The 17,058-nt window shown below is 39.9% G+C and overlaps 1 protein-coding gene across 11 annotated transcripts in view; it reads right to left on the bottom strand.

Moving 5' to 3' along the window:
* LOC101156134 (neurexin-3b) overlaps positions 1-17,058 on the bottom strand; it is a gene marked incomplete at its 5' end in the record, with an annotated part of 300,242 nt that overhangs the window by 146,480 nt on the left and 136,704 nt on the right.

Here is a 17,058-nt window from a genome sequence, read left to right as displayed (position 1 = left end):
AGAAATCGAATGTCTGCACATCCCCATGAAACTGTAACCCGACATTTCAGGAGCTAAGAAAAAATTTGTTGATTTTGTTTCTTTTTCTTTCTGTGTTTTAAGATTTTGTTCATTTAGTTTATTAACTTTTCATGTTTTATTTAGCGTAAGCGCTGTTCCATGATTTCTGATTAAAGACCGACTCCTAACATCTTTAGATCTCACTTCAAAGCGTTCCCAGTGATCTTTAAATTACGACTATGCCGGTTTTAGCCAAAATCAAAAAATCCTTGTCGTTACCAATGAGTTGTGGGCGGGACTGTTGGTGCAGTGCGACTTGCCCTCCCTTCCCATCATCCATCTGTTTACACTCTCTCCCGCTAGCTTACAGCCCTTCTTATCCCCGACCTAAAATTACTGGTGCAACAAAAATGGAGAGCAATATTGAAGCTCTCCAGTTGTAGAGTTTAGATCCAGATTTCAGCTCAGACGAGGAAAATAAAGACGTTCATGGATCCATTTGTCTGCAACCGGATGCATCAAAATGGAGCAGAGCAGGGAGCTTGTGGCGTGGTTTCAACGTCACAAATATGATCTTTTTCAGATGGCATTTTTAATCTGCTCCCGATTTACAACGATTTGAATAAAAACATACTTAGAAATGCAATTTTAAGCTTAATTTTCTTTAACATGTACTCCATCATGAGAAAAAATGCAACAAGAACATGTGAAAAACAGAATTTTCAGAGGAGTGGACTTTTAATCACTTTCAGTAGAAAACCTTCATCTTAGTGTTTGTTTTTGTGATTCCTTCTTCGTGCTTTTGTCTGTGAATTTGATCCACATTCATTCTTCTTGTTTGGTCTAAATGTCTTTTTCGCAGTGCTGTGTTTTGTTATTGGTTAGTTTAGTCATAAGTTTCTAGATTCTAATTCGACTTTTAACCTTTTCTGTCCAAATACATTATTTCAAGGGCAACAAGGATTAAGGTCTTAAAGAAAAAGAATGAATTTATTTGATGAAAAACAATAAAGACAAATAAAGCCGGCAACCATATTATTTGGGAGTTGTAAACCGAAATACTTCTGAACAGTAAAAAAATATAGAAATACAAAAGAAAACACTCAAACTGACTGACTGAAGCCAAAATATACAACTTTTTTCTTCTTAATAGAGTCTTCTGGTAAAATATAATAACATCATTCTAAAATGTGAACCTCAGAAAAGTTTCTCAGATAAAAATTTGCTTTGGCATGCTGAGTTCCTTCTTTTGTTATCTGGATAATGCTGCTGGTAGCAAAGCCTGCATGTGGGATATCAGCAGTGAACATAAGTGACGCCGTTATCTTTTCCCCGTCTATAAATTCTTGGATAAAGCCGATGCACTTCACAGTAACTTTCTATCTTTTAGTGAGTTACACAAAAAGCTCCTTTTCTGATCACGGCAAACAGAAACGGCTCAATTTTTAAAGCACAAAAACATGTTTCAAAAGAAAAGAATCCTAACCCCTGACCTGCAGGGAAAAAAAATGTATTCGGACTATTTTAGAAAAAAAAAAATCAATGTTTATTAAATAGGCTGAAGTCCCTCCATATTTTCAACAAAGCGCCACGTTAGTGTGTATTTCTGGATAAAGACGTCTGGATGATTTGCTGATGTCAGTTAAACTGTTCTGAAGCAAAAAGGGAGAATTAACCTTTGGGATCTGAAATCTAGCTGTTATTCTCCACAGCCTCCTCGGTTATCTAATCCCCATGCATGAAATTTGCATACACTGCTTGGATGTTCATGCATTCTTACGTTGCAGACTAACGTGTCCCCGGGATACAGGAAGATCTGAGGGATAAACACTGCTGAGCCCAAACAAAATCCAAGCCAGCCCTTTAAATGAGGCGTGACTCAGGAGCCGTACGTTATTCCTCTCGATGGTGTCTCAACGTGTTTTAAAGTCATTTATATAATGACGCCCGATGATTCACTGAGGAGAGCAGAAATGGAGCAGAAAAAGGGCATATTGACTCTGCTGAGGGCCCCAAGAATTATCTACCCTAATGTGCAAGGAGACAGTTAGCAGAAGGTCGGTGTCGGGATGGGAGCTCTCCAGAGCAGCAATGAGCCGCTGTGGCACCAACCAAGAAATACAAGGCAAGCTTGTTTTCTTTTCAATTAACTTCTGAGGACAAAGGTGTAAAAAAGGAAAGAAAAAAGGATTGAAACGCAGCTGGAAACAAATGAGAAAGCGGTGATAAAACCTGCTGCTTGGTGATGCTACATTTTAATCAATGCAAAGAGAAAATCATCAGCTTGTTGCAGGAGTTCATGCAAATCCTCAACATGACAGTGGCAAGCCTAATATACACACTCTGACATGTGCAACCTGGGAGTTGAAAATGAGCATTTAAAGACCCACTCAGATGAAAAATGTGTTTTAACATATTTTTGTGCCATTTTTCTGCATTGAGACTATTTCTGAGTATGTATTCATCAAACCAGTGTGAATCAGGAGCGATAATCCTCTTGGAAAACAGCTTGCCTATGTGACGTTAAAGCAACTATGCCAAGCCAGAAGCTTCCTGCTACGCTCCATTCTGATGCATCCACTTGTAGATGACTAGATCCATGAAAGTCTTTGTTTTCCTCGTCTGAGCAGGAATGTGGATCAAAACTGTACAGTTGGATAGCTCCGATATTGCTCATCGGTAAAGTTAGGTTGGGGCGGTGAGGGACTGTAAGCTAGGGGGAGAGCATGTAAACAGATGGATGAGGGGAAGTGGGCGGGCTTACTCTGCGCCTACAGTTACACCCACAACTCAGAGGGGAATTTCTGATGAAATACTGCTGCTCTGCGAAAACTATGCCCTACAGAGAATGATACAAGTTATCTTTTTATTTTGGCTAAAAATGGCATGATCTTAATCAAAAGACCAATGGGAACAATTTTAAAAGCAGGCTTTAAACCCCCCCAAAAAGGTGGTAAACATGGAATAAAGTAAAAAAAGTTCCATCAACAAAATTGCGCAGTCAGCTGCAGCAGGTAAAACTTGAGAGAAGCCAGGTGGCTTTGCTCTAACCGGCAGATCATGGTGGTGGAGATTAAGAATGGGTGGAACGCTCCAACAGCCGTGGATGTCCTCTGTGATTAAAGCGGCTTAGATTGCACCACGGCCACGCGGTGGAACCAAATCATCACTTCTTGCAGTATTCACTGAGTGACTGCTTTCAAAAAGACTTAGAGTCGAATGCAGAGCAATGTACTTTTAAAAGAAGCTGCCCTACTTGCAGTCCAATCTTAACCATTATTAGAACAGAATTAGTCTGCACAGAAATCAAAACTTTCCTGACAGCAGTTTATTGCTGAATTATGGAAAATAGTTGGGAATGTGTAACACGGTGAAAGTGGAGAAGACAAGAGAAAACCCTGAAGCCCTAAGCTGAAGAGTTTTATTTTTTCCCATAATTGGAGCCGTGTTTAATTGCTATGCCAATCTCCTGGACGGCCATCAGATTTTGTTTAATGTTTTTCTAAAACTGATGGAAGAGCATAAATTAAACAAAGGGGCCTGTATTGTTTAACACTTGCTGCTTTAGGAATAGGTCGGTCCCGCCGTAAATCTCCCAGCAGCTGTTTTATTCATGTACGGAGACTGAAAATCAAGAAACCATCAGGCATTTTATGAATGATGCGGACAAAAAAAAAAAGGGCAAACACTTAACTTTTGGACGGATTATGTAACGTCTGCTCTCCCAACACCTCTGACGAAACTGCGATGACTCTGATCATCGCTGACCTCCAACCTCTGACACATTATCCCCATTACAGCTCCAGCCTGACGCTTTGATTTCGTTTTCTTCTATTATCTGAGGAGTGAAATGAAAGCCCATAGCTGCAGTGGTTTGCACATACTGCTAAGAGCCTGAGACGAACAGATCAATGACACTCCAGCAAAACAATATTACCGCAAACACGCATCACATTACCGACATAGAGAGATGATAATGTAGAGGCGATAAAATATGGATCTCCTGCCATTGATCTGCGAACATGTTTGTACAGGCAGACAAACAGATAATTAACCCATGTCATTTATTCTTTGTTTGCTAAGACGTTCTGATGACCTCTGATAACAACATGTGTGAAAACAGAATTTATTTAATTTTGCTTCAGCATGCATGCAGTACAGAAAATGTATGTTTAATAATGAAAGACACAAAAATGACTTCTAGAGTAGTAGAAGAAACAATAGAGCCACAAAAGTCGGAGTTGGGGTTCCTGCATGACAAACAAACAAAAAGCTTTTATTTTGAAAAGTTCTGTAAAAATCTTGTGTTTGTGACTTTGTTTATTTCAAAAAGTTCTGCAACTGATCATAAAAAAATATGATTTTGCAATCCTTCTGAAACAAATGAAAAAAAAAAATGTTTTCCAAAAACTATTTATTTTATTTTACAGGTTTTAAACTAAATTCCAAAAGAAAGTCAAGCATTAGAAAATGGACAAAAAAGGAGAGGAAAGATGAAGGGAGGAGAAGCATGGTAATTTTGAGAATGTTTATTTTGATTTTGTAAATTGTTTGTATTGACACGACTCAATAGTGTCCTGTTTTGATCCAACATTCAAATGTTTTAGTTTCTCTTATCGTCTTTAACCTGACAAATTACAGAAAATACAGAAGACTGTCATTTTTTTCCTGGAAAGGGAGTTAAAAATTTAGCCCAATAAAGGAAAAGAATATTTGCCTTTAATTTCAGCAGCCAGTGCTAAACTTTTTTTCTTGGATTCTTTTTTTAAATGCTAAAAATACATAAGCACACTTAAAATATTTCTTCTGCCACTTGGTAACCATTCCTGTTTTTTCAATTACACCTTAAAATATGTGACCAACTAAATATATCCATGGACACACTTAAAATATATGCAGGCATTGCAGCAATTTGCATCTTGGTCGCACACTTTATGACTGGCCAACATGAATTTTCATCCGTTTTTGTGCTTGGTCGCACTTAAAATTAGTACAAATAACACTAGCAATAAATTCATTATTTTTTTTCCAAGTGAAATTAATCTAAATGCATTTCTTTAATATTTACATGTGATTTAAAATTTTAAATGCTTGTGAAACATTTGATTTCTTGACATTGATGATGATGAAAGTTTTCCAGTGAAGTAGTTATTCGGTAAACGTTTTACCTAAGGATATGTTCCAAAATATAGTCCAACACCGCTTTCCAATAACACCCAACCTTGTTTTCAGCTCGTATGATTAAAACAGACTGAGATTTAGACAGACCGCCGTGTACCTCTCAAAATCTGTAAGCAAAGCTAGAATCATTCCATGTATAAGGCGCTCCGGCTCTCTCTTTTTTTGGAAAAAAAAACAATAAAATAAAGTTTGGGCCTTATAGTGTGGAAAATATGGGAATGCAATCGCTGCAGAGGTTTACCCGAGGCCCCAAAACTGCTAAGTCTCAGAATAATGTAACAAGAAGTATTATTTTGCTTTTTATTTGGACTCAAATCAGTAAAGAATAGCCAAAAAGAAGCAGTTATCTTTTCCTTCTATTTCCCAACATCCCCTTTTCCTGATTTCCCTGGCCTCTGCTGGGTTTTACTGGAACACATCATTAATAAGAGACACTGCTGTTTCTCTGAGGCAGAGCCAGGCTAATTTTGACACAGATTTTACGCCTTTTCTTTTTCTGTCTTACATTCCTACCTCGAACACAGACCTGATCTCCTTTTAAGCCTCGACCTCCCTCCCTCCCCAGCTGCTGCACACCGGCCTGTGCAATACATCACTGTAAAAGCTGCCCATCTCCCATGGCTGCCTGGGGAGAAAGGCAAGCTAGGCAGGGGTCAAAGCCGGGTTATAGACCAATCCCCTAACACAAACTTGCAGTAGGAGTCTGATTGGAGGTCTGCTTTCCTGCCAAGAACCGGCTGAACCTAAATTTGTCTTCTCCTTCCTGCTCAGCGCACGTGCTCCTCACATACATTCTGATCTTTTTCTGTCTTTTTAATCAGGTGCGCCTAAAAGAAAACGCTCGGCAGAGCACGGCAGGAGCAGAAAAATGAGGCAGGGGAGGGTCTGCGCTTGTGACAGTGTGTGGGCAGTAATGAGTGTCCCTACAACAGAGAAACAATCAGTAAGGCCTGAGTACACAGCCCACTCAAACATGCATGCAGAACAGTGTGAGAGTGATAAGATGGCAAAGGCCCGGGGCCAATCTGACTGACGAATACACATTAACAGCACGCCGCAGCGCCAGTAATAAAGAGGAAAAAACCATGAGGTTCAGCCACTTACAGAGCAGCAAAATGTACATTTCTGCACCAGTTTCATACGGCGTTGATGTGAAAGAAACACGCAGCCTGGCTTTGGTGAATCAGCTCAGTGCGCAGAAACAGTAAAAACGATTTAGTGGCACTCTCAGCTATTCTGCCCCATGCCAGGATGGCACACATGACATCCCAGTGTGTTCCCAGAGCCTGCCCCTAATAAGCACGCAAAGCCTTTCAAAAGCATTACCCAGCCGATGGGAGACGCCGTTATTGCGGTGGACGTTTCAGGGAGAAGGAGGTTCGATTCACTACAGCACAGGCATGAGGGAGGAGAGAACAAATGGCATTTGCCGAGTGCTGGGGTTCGCTCTGCCGCAGAGGCATTTCAAGAAGTGGGGCAGAGAAGAGAGCACGCGTTAAAGTGAGCACGGTTTGAAAATAGCCTGAAATAAAACAGAGATGGCACGGCTGCCAACGTGCTGCAGTGCAGTTCAGGAAATACGACAACTGGCCAAAGCAAACGTACACAGAGACCCCAACAGAAACACGAGCACCATCAATGCCGGTCCAATCCCCAGACCAAATCAAGAGCATGATGGGAAGTGGTGTAACCCAAGGAAGATTGATTACAATCGATTAGGAAGTGCTAAGTCTTTTTGACACCTTAAGATCAATCCACTGAGCTAGATTTACTCAGGACAGCTGTCAACCAAAGAAGACGTAATGCAGGAGAAATGTGTGGAGGACAGCAAAAGCAGAAAGAGTAGTTCACATTTGATCCCATCAGTCTTCTGTAATGTTACTTAATTTGTCAAAATAAAAACTATCTTTCCATGAAATGAACAGGATGTTGAATCGAATACAAAATAAAGGGATTTAGGAAACTAAAAAAAATAATAATAAGCAAACGAAGTACAAAAAATCCTAAAACGTTCCAGAACCACAAAAGGTAAGCATTGCATATGAAGGCAGCAGCACTTTAGTTAAATATTTAGGAAAGGGAATCTGTTAAAGCTCAAAGTATAGTTTGAAAAAAAAGATTCATGATTACCAAACCAAAATAATATTTTTCTTATATTTTATTACTCGAGTTAGGCCAAAACTTATTTTTGCTTGAAGACCCACTTTAATGAAAATGGTGATTTTATTGTTTTAAAACCTACGAAGGAGGACAAATATAAACAAATACACAGAAAACGAAACTGAAAATAGCATTTTTAAGTTTTTCTTTATAATTGTTGGGAACCAAGAGCAGACGAATAAAAGAAAATATGCTGGGGGGGGGGGGGGGGCAACAAGCTCCCTGCTCTGAACTCTCAGTAACAAGGAAGGGAAGGGGGGCGGCCTTGCTCAGCAGCAACATTCTTATTCACGACTCAAAGGTGAATTTCTAATGAAGTCCTGCTTCTTTACAGAAACCATGTCAGAGAAAACAACACAAGTTTGCACAAGTTTTTATTCTACCCAACAAAGAAAATTATTATTATTTTTGCCTTTAAACTTACTACTTACAAAACTGACTTTCATGTTTTGGGGGCACCAACTACTTCTGAAGAACACACGTCTTGTTGGCTGCAGCTTATTTAGCATTGTTTGCACCAACAACAACTGTAGGAGGTCAAATGTGGCTTTTGCGTTCCTCATTTGTTTGACTTTTTGCTAATACTGTATTTTCTATGTCTTCCATTGGTCCTAGAAGCCAGTTTGAGCCACACCTCACCTTTGAAGCTCACAGCAAACATCTCTGTAAAGTTTCCTTCCTGCACCATCAGATCATCTCCAGACTCCGCCTCCTCACAAGATGTGGAGGAACTGGTTGTTTCTTCCACTGGGCTGCTCCACAGCCCTGCTTACAGGGACCCCCTGCTAAAGTTTACTAGCAAGGACATGCAGGACTGTGCTAGAGATCCTCTTGAGGAGCAGAAAAACACAGGCACATCATATTCATCCTTCACTCCTTGTCTCGGCGAGAACACCATGTTTTTCTCTTTCTATCTATGGGAACTCCTGCTTTTCTCCCCACAAACTTCTTTCCAGTCTCTCTGCTCGACCGATAACAATCACATTACACAACAATCACACAACAATCACACACAGTTCTAAGAACAAAACGTCCGTCTGTTTTGATTCCCCCCCCAACTGTGGATTTCTCTACTGTAAGAAGGAGCTGAAAACTTTCCCTTCAATTCCGACACTACCATACATGTCTTTAGTTTTATTAAAACCTCTTTTTTTTGTTCATATCTTTGATATTTCTTCAGTTAAAAGATACGCTACATGTAAAATTGTTTCTGACTGTGAAGCTTTGTCTCAACCACAAGGTTAGAATGCAGACTGGGTCTCCACAGGTACAGATAAACAAAAAGGTGTGTGTGTGTGTGTAAACAGTCATCTCCAAAATGACATGAGTCATTCTGCATTACTTTCACCATTTCGGTGACGTTTTTGACCCCTGTGTTTATCCCAGATTCTCTCTGGGAGATGTGACATGTAGTGACACAGTTAAGGCTGCAATCACACACTCCTGGTCACAGCTACGCGCACATACTTCCACCATCTCATATTTTCCTGTTCCCTCCTTCATGCTTGGGAGACAATTTGAAATGGTGTGTCTGCGGACAATTGGCCCTCTGCTGTAATTGGGTCCCTTGTCAACCAGCAAATTCATGTCAGCATTGGTCGCATGAGATACTAATCTAAATGGCATCAGTGACCTACTTTGTAAGAGAGAGCGCTCTGGAAAGAAGGAAACGTTTAGTAACTTTGAGTTAAAATGTTGTCCAAATATTTCTGTGTAAGACTCACTGAACCACTGCAAATGCTGTAACTACGACAGCCAACGGCAGCCAAGTGTTTTAATGTTAGTGCTTTTCTTTTTGTCATTGCGCTAAATACATTTATTTTGGAGATTTCCTCTTCCTGATGTTTTTGTTTGAGTCATTTCTGTAGATTGGTGACATTCTGACAAATAATTAAAAAGTAAAGCAATACATAAAGAGAGCCCTGAGTTGGAAGGGTCCCAGGTCACCAAAACCTTAAATTCATTTAGTTGTTATTTTTGTTGTGTGTTTTTTTAAGAGGTGCTCCTTCGTGCAAATATTTGAGCTTTATATTGCATTAATTGCATATTTTTACAGTTATATTAAACCTGAAAAAATGTCCAATTCTTAAAAAAGGAAATTCACTTTACAACTTTAAAGGTTTTTGTTTCTAATTTTCGTCCCTGAATTTTTGTTATAGAACTCCGAAATGCCTTTTCATATAGACAACCTTGATTTGACAGCTGAAACAGTCCTTGACAGGGAAAATGCTGTGATCCATAATATATTAAGGATTGCAGCATTTCTTTTTTGAAGATAACAGTCATTTTAAATTGAATCAAAACCAAGAAAGTAAAGTTTGTTTTTTAGGCTACAATCTATATTTAAAAAAAAGTTTTCCTAACACATTTCTGAGTAGCATTTAAACTTATAAAATCCCAGTAGATTCACAGCTTTGGCATTTTGAAAATATGTTTTATATCTTTTTTACATGTGCATTTACTTTAGTATCACATTTCTACGTTTTTTAAAGAGATTTAACAACTACAGCTTTCTGTTGTCTTGCTGGTTAAAACAGAAGCAGGTGAGAGCTCCTAGGTGAGAGCTCCTAGGTGTTCACGGTTCCGTTTGCATGGTTCCTTCTGTGGGGGGCTGAGTGAAGAATTGGGAATGTGCTGACACAATAATTGCTGACATTTAGCAACAAGGTTGGAAAAGGAGAAGAATTAGAAAACCGCACAGTGCTTGAAAAAGACAGCATGGGCAAAGATAAAGCAAACTTGAGTGACAGGTAGATAATCAGCATTAGATGAACATTAGGCACTGAGCATGAGGTCTTTCTTAGCTTTAAACACTGTACTCACCGGCAGTCAGGGCATGAGTCATCTCTGCTTGTGTGAAACAAAAATACCTTTAAAGGGGAAAAAATATTCTCAGCACAGGGAGGTATTACCAAAATGACTATACTGATCAGTGCAAACGGGGTTTTTCTTAGTTTTTCTCCTGTTTTATTTCTGCTGTGCAGAGCATACGGAGATGACAGCATGTTAACTTTAAAAATAAAGAAGTAATGGGTCGTGAATTGATGTAAATCACAGGTGTTGTGTGATGGGAACTCTTTGCTTTATTTGTCAGAGAACTACTCCAATGCACCACAGGAGCTTTTTAAAGATTAAAATGATTAGTTGAAAGGTAAGACTTTCTTTTTTCTTTTGAGTTGCAGTAGAACCAAATTGCTTTTGTTACTCAGCCTGTAGAGATGCTACAATTCTTAGTTTAATTCTTGGGTTTAAAGCTAAACTTTAGGTTACAGCACCATTAATCCAATATCATGAGCAAAGTCAATCATTGCAAAGACATTGACATTGAAAGTGTCAAATGCATTTGTTGTGTAACACTGTTACTTGCTAATTAGCAAATCAAAAAAGGTATTTTTCATATTTTTTGTTTTTTGTTGTTGTTATGTTACGGTGGCCTTAAAGTACAAATCAACAAATCCCTCAATGCAAAAATACATTGAAGATAGCAACACTAATAAAAAAACAAAACATTTTTGAAATTGAAAGATACAAACAAACAAAAAAAAACATTTCATAAAGCAAAAGTAATTTCCAGAAATGAAAATCAAGTAAAAAACTACAAAAAACAAAATACATAATAATTCGTAAATGTAGTATTATGGGACATCACAGATTGGTTTTTAATGTTTGTTCACCTTTTAAACCAGAGGTCATCTGGGATGGTAACATATTTCAACAGAAAATATGTCTTTAGAGTCCCACTTCGATGATCTTTGATCTATTCATTTAACGATGATATGAGGGGTCTTTTAGTTTTGCTTAAGCTGTTAATAGTGAAAACTTTAAAAATCTGTGTTTTTTTCTAGAAAATACTTTCTGCAGAGCGGTAAGAGTTGTTCAGAAATTTGCCTCTGAGTCGTGGGCTGGACTGTTAGCTGAGCCCAGCCCCACTTCCCATCAACCATCTGAATTTTGTTTTGATTTCTAAAATGTAAGGCTTTTTTAGTGAGTACTTAAGTAAGTTCTTGCATTGAGTGATTTGTTTGATGTGATTTGCACTTCAGGGCCACCTTACAAATTAAATATTGAACCAAACCGTAACCAAATCAAGGTTTGAATCGAATGGTTGGTATTGGGGATCATCACATCCTTATGACCAGTGACACAGAAAGGAGGGAGAAATGTACAGAAACGTCATCAGGTTTTTGATATTTTGGTCATCTTTTACAGCTTTTGGCCCTATTTGGTGATTCAGCAACACTGCTGAAGCACAAAAGAGAAAAAGGCTAAATGGGGTGGGGCTGCAACAAGAACAATGGGGCAATGAGACTAACTCACCTTGGTTTGTGAACCACACACACAACCAAACTGCTGCTGTAAGCCATCGGGGGGCTGGAGAGTTATTGTGCGTCTTTGCAGGTGCAATTGAGCACCGGGTGGGAATGCTGTCCGCCGGTGACAAATTACTTTTATTTGTGTGGCCTTTCAAAACTATCCGGCACACTGCACAAGTACACAGTTGAGTGTAGCTCTGATGGAAACTGATGAGAAAGTGCCTATTGATCCCCTCCGTTGTTCTGCACAGGTTATAAAAATATGACGAGAAAAGCAATCGGGCTTCATACATGATCTCAAACTTACTGGGAATATGAACACCAAGCGGTCATGAGAGAAGACAGAAAAATGCTGCAAAAATAATACAAGAAAATAGGGATGGCTTCATTTACAGATAAAAAAATATGTCACGCTCAAAGAGAAATGTGCAGAAGTTGGCCTGGAATAAAAGTAAATAAACAGCATCAACAGAAAGTCATATGTTTGAGCTACTCAGCAAACCCTTCCACCCCAAACCACTGAACTTCGATTAATGCTTTCAGGTATCGATTGCCTGATTTGTATGTGATGCAGGGGCTCCGAAAATGTGTCTAAAAACATGTGTTGATGGATGCATCTCAGCCTGAAAAGGGCCCAGGGTGGGTGCTGGGAACACTCTGACAGCCTCAAGGTTACCCGCCTGGCACCAGAACAGATGGATGCCCCTCATCGTAACTGTCTGTAATGTGTTCAGCTCAATCATTCCCCACTGCTCCCTTTTCAGCACTACATCTCTCTCATTCCCACACAGCGACAGAGTCTGAGCGGCAGTCGAAGTTATGATTTTATTTATCACGCTGGGAGGGATTTTGCGGTTGCAGCAACTACCATATAGGGCTTGAAATCTTTAGAAATGAAGAATTTATTTGTGAGAACTGGGTTTATTTATGTTTAGTTATCTGTCGGATGTCAATACATTCCAGTAAATACGAGGTCCATCTCCTTGAAATGATGAAAATTTAATAGCGCATCTCAAAACTGACTAATTAAGAGACTACTTCTTGTTTGTTTTCTTCTGGTAGGAAGTTATTGGCTGGGGCGTCACCCCTAATGTTGCTGTGCTTGGCTAAAATCATTAAGAATTTACTTTTTAGGGTCATATGATAGAGAGAGACAAAAAAGGACAATAGAAAAAAGGAATATTACTATTGTCTGTGGAAAACTTTCCTATTTATTACTATATTAAAGACCTACTACACTGAAAATTGTGTTTTGGGGGTATTTCACAGGTTCCTGTGGCGTTTTTCGGACAATGGAGGACACATGTAAAGTAAATTGAGTTTAGAATAGGATTTCTGAGTATTTCTCAGAAAGTAGTGGGAGAGAGTGTACACAAGGAGCTCTCTGCAACAGGGAGGCAGGTTTGCTCTGCATCAACCGTACTGCCACAACTCAGAGGTGATTTTTTTTACAAACTACTGCCGCTCTGCAGAAACTATGTCCTATATACTGACAGATAAAAACGGAATAATCATAAATAAAGAGCACTGGGAACGCTTTGATTTATTAAAGACTTGTTTTTAGAAAATCAACTGTTTTAACGTGTCAATGCAGCTGAATTTGGTCACAAAGGTTATGTTCTGAAAATGTTTGCTGCAGCCAAAGGAGCAGCAGAGTGTATTGATTTCTATTGTTAGAGAGTAATGTCCACCGGGAGCGTGAATCAAAAAACAGCTGAAAAAATCAAAGGTGAGGTAAAAACACAGCACATTTGAACAACCGACTATGAAGAAGAGTCCCACAATTTAGAAAATTCCTTTGAAAATTCTGAAATGGCGAAAATTATTTGTCTTCTGTGCATCACATCAACTTTCATGGTTCTCCTCCATCTTTTTTGCCCTTTTCACATCGTCTTTCTTCTGGCCCTGGGGCATTTAGGCTCCACAGCACCGCATATATCCAATTATACCGCAGCTCTGAGCACGACGGTGACACATCGATTGAAGCTCCGCCAAGTCTCTTCTCAATGACATAATGCTGCACTGGGCAAGCATCATTAGCTTCATCTGCTCCCCACCTGAGCTTGACATGAAGTTATAATTCTGGTCATACATGAAGCTACAATAATACCAGCTTTAGCACAGATGCAATGATCAAACTCTTTACATAACATAACAGAAAAGGTTTCTTTGATCTAAGAGTTCAGTATTAGGAATGAAAACAAACGGGATTTCAGGAAAATCGGAATATTTCATGTTTTTCTACAAACTCTTACACTTGAGGACATAGTGAGAATTTTCAATTGTACTTTTGGAAGAATGTCTTAAGGACAAATCATTCTCTATGGGTCTCTTTTGTCCCAATTCCTTATCCACCAGTGATATTTATAGGCAAATGTTCCCATAATTCAATGCTCCACTTATAAGCGCTCTTTTTGGGCAAAGGTTATTTCAGATACTGTTCAAAAACTTGATGTAAACTCCTGCGAGATGAAAATATTGCCTCCTGCTTCCAGGTTCATATTGCTTACTCCGTGGATTAGTTAAGAAAGCTGTCCATGTATAACAATTTAAAGTGGCACATCTGTGTCCAGCTGACACAAAGCCAGCTTCCATGGATGCCTGCTCCAAAGCCAACCAACCGCTGCTCCACGTCGGTTCCAGCCAGCTCAAGCTACTTAATCCCATTTACAGAGACAGCCGGTTAAATTATTCAATGCTCCAATGAAAATTCCTTCAATATTCATGAGGCGCCCTCTTGTATCCACCAAACAGTGTGTGTATGTGTGTGTGCCTGTTAAGTGTAAAAGCCTCCATTCAACGCTGATGTCACGTCAAGGTGAATGGCGCTGTTGTGGGAGCTGCTTGTTTTCATCCTGCTGCTTTAAAAGGGGCGTGAAGACACATCAGTCAAAAGTGAGGAAACGTCGGAGGAATTATTGCTTCGTTTCTGCTCAGCAGAACCCTGAAAGCACCAGGAGACACGGCGTGTTTGTCTGAGGGATTGTCGGGTAACCCTGACGGATTCAATCCCAAAATGCACCCGAGCATTATTTGATGTTAGCATCAAACTGAAGAGCAGTATTCAGTTGCACGTCTCTGACCTCCCTTCTCCCGTTCAGCCCCTACTTCCAATTTGTTTACAATGTGCACGAGTCGCTGACATCTGCAGAGGGAATTCGACTATTAAAGTGGAGTAATTGTTCTGCATTTGCAAGAAGAATGTCCTAGGAGTTGAATGAAGCTATCTTATTACACCTGTATTTTTTTAAGAGTCCCAAAGGCAAGAAAAAACTGTAAAAGAAAGATGGAAATGGTAGAGATGTACATTAAGTAGCAGGTATTTTAATCATGGTGTCAAAAATTCCTAAAAGTCCCTCTCCGATCATCTTTTGATCCATTTTCAAGGCATTCCCAGTGGTCTTTTAAAATTGATTATGCTGTTTTTTCATTTACTATGAAATAGTCTCTGCAGAATGGCTGGAGTTTAATAGAAATTCACCGGAGAGTTGTGGGCAGAACTGTTGTCGCAGAGAAAGCCCTTCCCCATTTCCCATCATCCCTCTGTTAAGACGCTCTGCACCCTTACAACCCCAAATTAACATCATGGGTGCAATAAAAATGGACAGTGTGGCAGCAGTGCTGTAGTTCATTAATAATTCCTCTGTGAAGTGAATGTATCGGAATGGAGCGGAGCTGGGAGCTTGTTTGCCGTCAAATGTGGCACCTACGTCACTGCTGCAGGCTTTTTTAAACTGCATTTTTTTCATCTGCTCCTCCTCCTAATCTTAATTTTTTATTCACGTCCTCCACCATGAGAAAAATGCCCCCAAGAAACATACTAAAAACACTAAAAGCATCATTTCCATCGCGCTTTTAGAGAATCTTAACCTAATACTAAAAGTCTCCAGTTTGTTCAAAAAGGCTCAGCTCTTTTCTTTGTGTCTGGATCCCAAAGGCGAAAGCAGTCGCACACTGAAGACTGCAGAGTTACAGAAAAATAAATGGAGGCTGCATAGATAGCAGCTCACCAGAGACCTGTTGGCTTCAACGGAAAAGCGCGGAGGGGGCGCAGAGCACCAAAGCTAACAATCAAGCAGAGATGAATCCTCCAGCCCCATTACTTCCCGGAGTGTTCACTTTACTTTGTTAAACTTTCTGTGTGGTCAATGACAGAGTCAGAGAGGCAGACAATTACTGATATTTGCTGTCAGCAATCAGAAAAGAAACAGAGGAAGAGGCTACATTTCCACATTAATTAGAAAGCGAGGACGCATACGACCACGAGGCAGACTTCTCCTTTTTATCAAGCTGCTTCAACCGAGCCGAGAAAACCGCTGGCAACCTATCTGTGCCAAAACACATGGAATATGAGTTGATTGTGCAATATTTTCTCAAAGATCAATACCTACAGTCACAGAGTTCACTTTACATTTGCACGGGGATGGGATTCAAAAAGACAAAGAGAGCAATAAAAGGCAAAGCAGTGACGAAAAATAACAGGAAAGCTGATTTCATGCTTGGAGGATTGCATATCATTTTTTTTTCCCCAGCACAGAGGCACAGTGTGAGGTCCTGCGTGTGGATGTAGTGCCACCTATTGGGGGAGATGTGCCATGCACCTGCTTCAAAATGTTAAAACAGCTCAGGCAGCTCACTTACTGAAGCATATTTTCACTCCAAGGAAAGGTACGACAAGAAGATACAGTCCTAACTTGGATCAACTGGAAGTCAGCAACCAACTTTTACAAGTTAAAGCTTAATTCAGATTGTTAAAATCCCAAAAAAAATCTATAAAAAAAACTTTCTTCAATGTTAAAAGTTAAAGCTCCAGGGGTTGAATTAATGAGGGTTTCTGATCACTAATTACCACAAACACACTCAGCTCCCACCACCAGCTGAGAGCGGGAGTCAGTTGGCCGTCCTGCACCAAAACGGCTGCACAGATGACAGTCGTGGGGGGATCAAAAAGGAAAACGGCAGAGAATACTAAGTGGGAGAGAAGAGAATGGGATTTGAGAGAGATGAAGTCATGCTCAGCGGTCTGACATCAGAAAGGTCTGGATGATTAGGGACGCTGGCAGTCACAGATAGCAGCTCAGCTAACAGCCTCCACCACCTCATTAGACTGCCCCCACTATTAAACACTAAATGAAAGACCGCCAGTCGTGATTGCTGAGGGGAAGTCCCCGTCGTCGTGGGGATAACAGATTCCGTCTCGCACACATGCACAGGCAGACTCACACTTGAACCTCAGCGATAGCTTTTTGACTGACGTTTATGAGGATTTTACACATCATCAGCCAGAACTACTCACTCTGGAACCTAAAGTATAAAAGCTTGAGACTTTATGCAACCTTTTTCCAAGAAATCTTCTGCATAAAATACACATGATAACAATGAATGAAGGGCCAAGAAGTCCTTG

This window comes from Oryzias latipes, chromosome 24 (assembly GCF_002234675.1).
Source record: "Oryzias latipes chromosome 24, ASM223467v1".
Taxonomy (NCBI): Eukaryota; Metazoa; Chordata; class Actinopteri; order Beloniformes; family Adrianichthyidae; genus Oryzias; species Oryzias latipes.
Note: the sequence above shows the minus strand (reverse complement) of the source record. Positions and strands in the feature narration are given on the sequence as shown.